The sequence below is a fragment of the Silene latifolia genome, chromosome 2 (assembly GCF_048544455.1).
Source record: "Silene latifolia isolate original U9 population chromosome 2, ASM4854445v1, whole genome shotgun sequence".
NCBI lineage: Eukaryota > Viridiplantae > Streptophyta > Magnoliopsida > Caryophyllales > Caryophyllaceae > Silene > Silene latifolia.
Genome location: NC_133527.1, coordinates 132,982,923 through 132,989,443, shown reverse-complemented (window position 1 = coordinate 132,989,443; position 6,521 = coordinate 132,982,923). Strand labels below are relative to the sequence as shown.

Below are 6,521 nucleotides of genomic sequence, written 5' to 3'. Positions count from 1 at the left end.
GTGAAGGGACTATATTGACTAATCCTGAAAGGTTATTGCTTGATAAATCCGGCTTTTCGAGCTGAGTTAAATGGTTCAATTCCGAAGGAATTTTACCATTTAATCTAGGGTTAATTTATAAGAATAATCCAAACTATTAGTCGTCTTCTCATAATAACCCGAACTTCATTTTAACTCAAAATACACCACACCATTGCCCTCGTTCTCTCGTATTAAACTCCGTGACCTGCTACCTATTTAGCAAGTCACATTGTCCTTATTCCACAGGTTACATTTATAAAAAAAAAATCCTGATATCATCAAACCAATAATCAGGTTACTTCATCTTCCATTAAAATCATCAACCGCTAGCACTTTCGCACTATGGCACTATCACCAGACCTCCTCTTAACTCTAATCCTCACCATCACACTCACCTCCCTTCTTCCTTTCCACCACATCCTCACTCCTCGCGGCATCCCAGTTCTACCATTTAAATCAAACCCTGACTCGAATCAGTGTATTGTCGGAGTTGCTAAAGAGAGAGAAACAGGTGTGGGAGGATTTCTGATGGCCTTTGTGGTAAACGTGGTGGAGTAATTGGGTTCTGAAAAGTGATTAGCGATTTCGACCTCGCTAAAATGCATTAATTTCAACTACCCTACATGACAATTTTCTGGGTTTAATAAATCGATTTCTCCTTTTATTTCATGAGATCTGATCATCCATTTCTAATTTCATCTCCCCCTCTTCTTCATACCCCATTTCTCCATTTTTCGATATTCCATTTAATTTTCTGGGTTTTTGTTCTTTGCTCATATGAATCGTATTGTTTCTGTGTTCACCTACAATACACGATTTCTGATAATCTGGAAAAACCGTTACTTCGCTCCGAATCCGAACCCGGTCTAGTAAGCGCCAAAGTTTCTGGTTCCTATTCATAATACCATGGTGCAGTGGTTGCCTTGGAAAGTGTTTTTAGGGAAAGACATAGAAATAGGCGCTCGAGGATTGTAGGTGGCCGTAGTGGTGAACGGTGATCGAGTAATGAAGGTTGTAATTGATGCCACCTGCCTGTGTGGAAGTTATTGGATGGTGGTGCTGGCCGGAGTGGTGGTAGGTGGTGAGTGGTGACAAAGGTTGTTAATGGAGGGGGAAGAAAGAGGCGTAAACAAACAAATTGGTTTGACCTGTTAGTTTACCGGATTTTGCAGGTCAAGAGTGACTTAAGTGCATTATGAGAAGAGAAGGGTAATAATATGATTTATTTTGAGTTAAATTAAAGTTTGGATTATTTTGAGAAGATGGCCGATAGTATGGATTATTCTTATAAAATAACCCTTTAATCTATTTCCAAGCAGATTTAAGTACTTCAATGTTTTCAAAGTACTGAGTTCAGTAGGAATCGTTCTGGACAAAGTATTATTGGCTAAGTTCAGGATTTGCAGTAAACGAAGATTACCAAATGATTACCAATTTATGTGAAGTGGCCCTAGGGCCTAGACTCTTACGGTATTAGGTGGGATGTATATAGTAATTTAAAGACGTGTATCAAATTTAGTAAGTAAGTATGATTCAAAGAATTTAAGCGAACGTATCTCAAATTTAGTTAAAGGTATCTCATCTAAAAGGTTAAAGGAATGTAACTATTTAGATGTATCAAAGAACTCAAACAAGTGATCTTTAGTTGGAAGCATGTATCTAAAAAATTAATGTAGTGTATCTAGCTAGTTAAAGGGATGTATCTAGAAACTTAAAGAAGTGTATCTAGCTATCTAGAGATACGTATCTAAAAACTTAAACGAGTGTATCTAGCAACTTAATGAGATCAAGCAAGGGGACGGGAATCCTAAATTTAGCATTTGATACGGTCTGAACAACACACATCCGATTAGCATGGGACAAAAATTAGTGTTGGGTATGTGTGTTGTTTAAATCGGTTTCACGCTTATTACGGTCTTAAAAATACTTGTACTAAGTACCAAGTAGCTGTTGTTAGCTTGGTTCTTAATTTCTAGAGTTAAATGAGAGAAATTTGATATTCGTTTCTAATAGGAACAAAAATTGTCTCCTCTGCCATTTATATTGTATCCATTTAACGTCAAGCAGTATCAATTTTGATCTCGCTTAATTTCTAGAGTTAAATGAGAGAAATTTGATATTCGTTTCTAATAGGAACAAAAATTGTCTCCTCTGCCATTTATATTGTATCCATTTAACGTCAAGCAGTATCAATTTTGATCTCGCCATGCTTTAAGTTGTGTCTAAACTCGGGTACAATTTGCTCAAACACTTCAACTTTAAACATATATTCATTTTTATTTTCGGCTTCATTTTGTCTCCAACCTATGAAATCGCAAGCCGATCTCTGTGATTATATCATGTTTAATTCTGTGTAGATCCAGTCGGGGTCTGTTCATGGGCTGAGTTATGTCTGTGAAGAGTAAAGAACAGTATTCAGAAGCAAATTATCATGCTCTATTTATTTAGTGCATCGTACATTTTAATATCAATTTTCGTCTTAGTCGAGTACTGCATATTTTTATCATCTATTTTCGTCTTACGAGCATAATTAATATGTGTATCTGCTTATAAAAAGTGATCAAGCTAAAATATTTAATTCCAAATTCCAATCGACAATCACGATAACAAATATTGCAGCTTTTGGAATTCCAACCTTTAAAAAGTGATCAAGCTAAAATATTTAATTCCAAATTCCAATCGACAATCACGATAACAAATATTGCAGCTTTTGTAATTCCAACCTTGTGTCGTGGGACTCGTGACTTGTGGCTTCTCCTAACCTCCTATGCTCTGTCTCTGTAACTTGTATCCTTTTCCACAACCACCGCTGAAGTCACGAACTCACAATGATGTACAATCAGCCCATTCAACTTCTGTGAAGGTTTTAATTTTGGCCTGGAAACTAAAAGAGGCGAAGCAAAGCTCCTTTTCATACAGCTTACCACAAAATTTAGTATGCCTAATATGTCTAAGATCTAACTCCTTGCACATTAAGCATGAAAACAGATTGCAAGCAACTTCATGCTTCCGCAAAATTATCACTTTGTTCGAAACATCTGCACTCAACAACTCGAGACACAACTCGATCAAACTAAGGTCTTGTACGAACCATACAAACTATCTTAGATACACATGATATTAATATCGGATATACATAGTATTAGTACGGGATACACAAATCAATTTGTGTATCCGGTAGTAATACCATGTGTGTCTGACCGTAATATCATGTGCATCGACTGCTCCGCCACATCACCATCACTGCCGTTACCGCCAACACCATCATCACCACAGCTACTAGCACCGCCCCCACAACAACAACAAAAAGAGAGGGCAAAATCAATTACTTAGTAGATTCTACGAGCTTCAAAAGTTCAAAAAAGTAATACACCAATAAAGCATTCCAATAGGTTGTTTAGTTTCATACTTTCACGGGAACAAATGTTACCAACTTGCTTGACTTCATTATAAAATGTCACCTAATTCCACAGCCAAGGTTTTGCAATTGATGGAAATCCACTTCATTCCGGACGCTGTACTAAACTACTGATCAGATAAAAAGTCCTCCGACAAAAACTTCTGATAGGATGCCCACACATACCGTTTGTCCAAGTAGTAAGAATACATGACAGAAACAAGTCGCTACTCCAACGATCATGACATGGAAAAGAGACTCGAAAGATATCGGTATATCAAATGAGAATTAACGCTTTCAGGATTTGTAGGAAAACTAACAAAAAAAAATCCACGAACATTGTGCTTTTCATATTCTGTAAAATAGAACTCCTTCACCATTAAACTAAAGGGTTTGGCACTATAAACTGGAGTTTCATTCAAATCAAACATAGCCTATCTTGAGATAATGCTGCAAGTTGCAAGGTTACCAATAAAAAATAACATAGAACTTAGATTAGCTAGACCATTTACTCTTAGTTAGCACACCGTAACCGTGAATATCAGTTGTGGCACCTGCCAGCCCTGCAAGTGACAGAAGCGGAATTTTAATCACAATAAACTCTCTGGACAGTCATTTGATGATAACTCTATCCTAAAACCCTTTAAATTTCTTGCTCTCTTATTGTGAATAAAGTTCCATCCAAATTCCTAAAAACCAAATTGCATTGTCCAGCTCAATGCATCAAAATCTTAGTAACTCTTGCAGAGATGTGTATCGATCATGTGTATCTACCATGGCAGAGATGTGTATCTATCATATGTAATAAACTAATAACCAATCTAAAGGGGCGTATCTAGCTTGTCAGTATTTAGAAAGGTAAATGTGGGTGTCTAGGAAGTTAAAGAAGTATATCTAGCATCCTTATATATGTAGCTAGCAATGTAAAGGTATATATCTAGTAAGGTAAAGGAGTGTATCTAACTTGACAAATGAGTGTATCTAGCATGTCAGAGATGTGTATCTAGCAAGGTAAATGTCTGTATCTAGCAAGTTAAAGAAGTGTAGCTAGCATGCCAATATACATGTATCTAGCTATGCAAAGGTATGTATCTAACCAGGTAAAAGAGTGTATCTAGCTTGCCTTCTCCCATTTTAGAAGTAGGAACAAGAGGGCAAATTCTAGAAAATAAAATGAAAGTTATTTAATTTCACTTTGATATATACTCTTTCATTTAAAGAAGAATAAAACAAATATCCTAACTATGTAGGGTATCATGTGTATCTAACAAGGTAAAGATGTGTATCCATACAATTTTAAGAAAAATGTATCTTGACAAAAATAATTGTACTTAGAAGCCCAAAATTTAACACTATTGAACTAGTGATGGACTAATGGATGAAATAAGAGGTAATTAAGAAAGAATAACATTAACGCTATTGAAGTAGTGATGCATAGTAAAACACTATAACTTCTATACTTACCAACCAATTTCTTCAGTATAGCACAAACAAAACACATGCCATTTTTTTGCCATCACCAAAATATTAAAGTTTAACTATGTGCACATTTTTATTCAACCTGAATAATAACTAAATCAGAGGACCATAATGACACTTGGTAGTTGGTACCAAGTCAGTATGATATATACCAATGAACATTTCCGGAAATTTCAATTACCTCCACCTTTTATTTTATAAACATTGCATTTCCTTGTAATGCCACACAAGACCATTCATACTTGTAAACTTAGAGGCATCGTACACCGACTCCATCTGAATTATTAACTAATAACTAGAGGACGGAGGTGACTGACCATTCATTAAAGCATGGGACGGAAGTGAGAATAATGAATGCAACTCATATAGGCACCAGACTTTAGAATAGCCTAACATGATTTTTGACTCAAAAAATGAATCCACAATTCATGTTAATCCAATACTAGGTACACAGCAATCATTCCAATCCTAATCCGTAATTATACGAATCCTCAATTAACGAATAAACATAACTACATTCAGGAACATTTAATTAGAACGCAATAGCTCAGAGTATCCAGCAAAAAGCTCAAACAATTCATAGAAATTGATCAGTAAACAGTAAAAATCCAATCACACTCCAACACTCAAACGGTTCGCATAAACATAACTAAATTATTAATTAAAAAAACAGGAAAAATGACAAAAAAAAAGCTCACACCTATTATAGAGAAAACGATGACTGTGAAACTATGATGAAACCGATGAACTTGTTAAGTAGGGTCACGACAAATTTGCTGGTAATGTAATGTTACATTATCCACGAAATTAGGAATAATTAGGAAAAAACAGTAAAGTTAGGGTTAGAATTGGGAGAAAATTGAAAATAGTGAAATAAATTAGAGATCTTACATCAATCAAGCCAAAAACCGCAGTAAACACATCCAAGTCGAGCGAATTTGGGGAAATGAAGTAGCTAGGAATGGAATTAGGGTTAGAATTCTTCAAATTTGGGGCAGATTTTAAAACTACAGAAGTAATTAAACAAAACTGAGATAATTAAGAAAATAAAGATGACTTACATGAGGACGAATTCATGAGATTAGATCGAAATTCGAGGATTGATGATGAATTTGAGCGAAACTCGTTCAAAATTGTGGTTTGGCGTGAAAAAATGTGATAGAGAGCGCGCCGCCGGCAGCTGATTGTTGTCGTCGGACGACCGTCATCGGAGAACATCTCATCGGAGGACGGTGGATGTGAGGGGCGAGAGGGATGGGAAGTGGTTGTCAGTTAGTGTCAGGTGAGAGTGTCGGGTTGGGTTTGTGAGAGTAAATGAGTGCTTATTTTGTTGACTTGACTATTAGATTTAGTTCAAATTGTTCGCACCGTAATTTAGTTAAATGCAGGATCACGATTTTATATATATATATATATATATATATATATATATATATATATATATATATATATATATATATAGTAATAAGATCAAGTAAGTCACCTCTTACGTTTAGTGTGAGTAGCCCATTTGTGGCTGAATCTTGAAAATGAAGGGATAGGATGAAACACAAAAAAGATGGTTAATCCTCTAATTTTGCTCTCTTCCTCTAATTTTCTTATTAACTCCATTAGTTCTCATCAC

The 6,521-nt window shown here is 35.6% G+C and overlaps 1 long non-coding RNA gene across 2 annotated transcripts; it reads right to left on the bottom strand.

The window, feature by feature from the left end:
- Positions 1-2,578: 2,578 nt before the first annotated feature.
- On the bottom strand, positions 2,579-6,238 carry LOC141643007 (uncharacterized). 2 transcript variants are annotated; one of them, XR_012543580.1, is made up of 3 exons: positions 5,959-6,238; positions 5,789-5,852; positions 2,579-3,981 (listed from the first exon to the last, which is right to left on the bottom strand). It is a non-coding gene; the product is annotated as an uncharacterized LOC141643007 (long non-coding RNA). The 2 variants fall into 2 exon arrangements; XR_012543579.1 differs by having other exon boundaries at positions 2,579-5,852.
- Between the last annotated feature and the right edge of the window lie 283 nt (positions 6,239-6,521).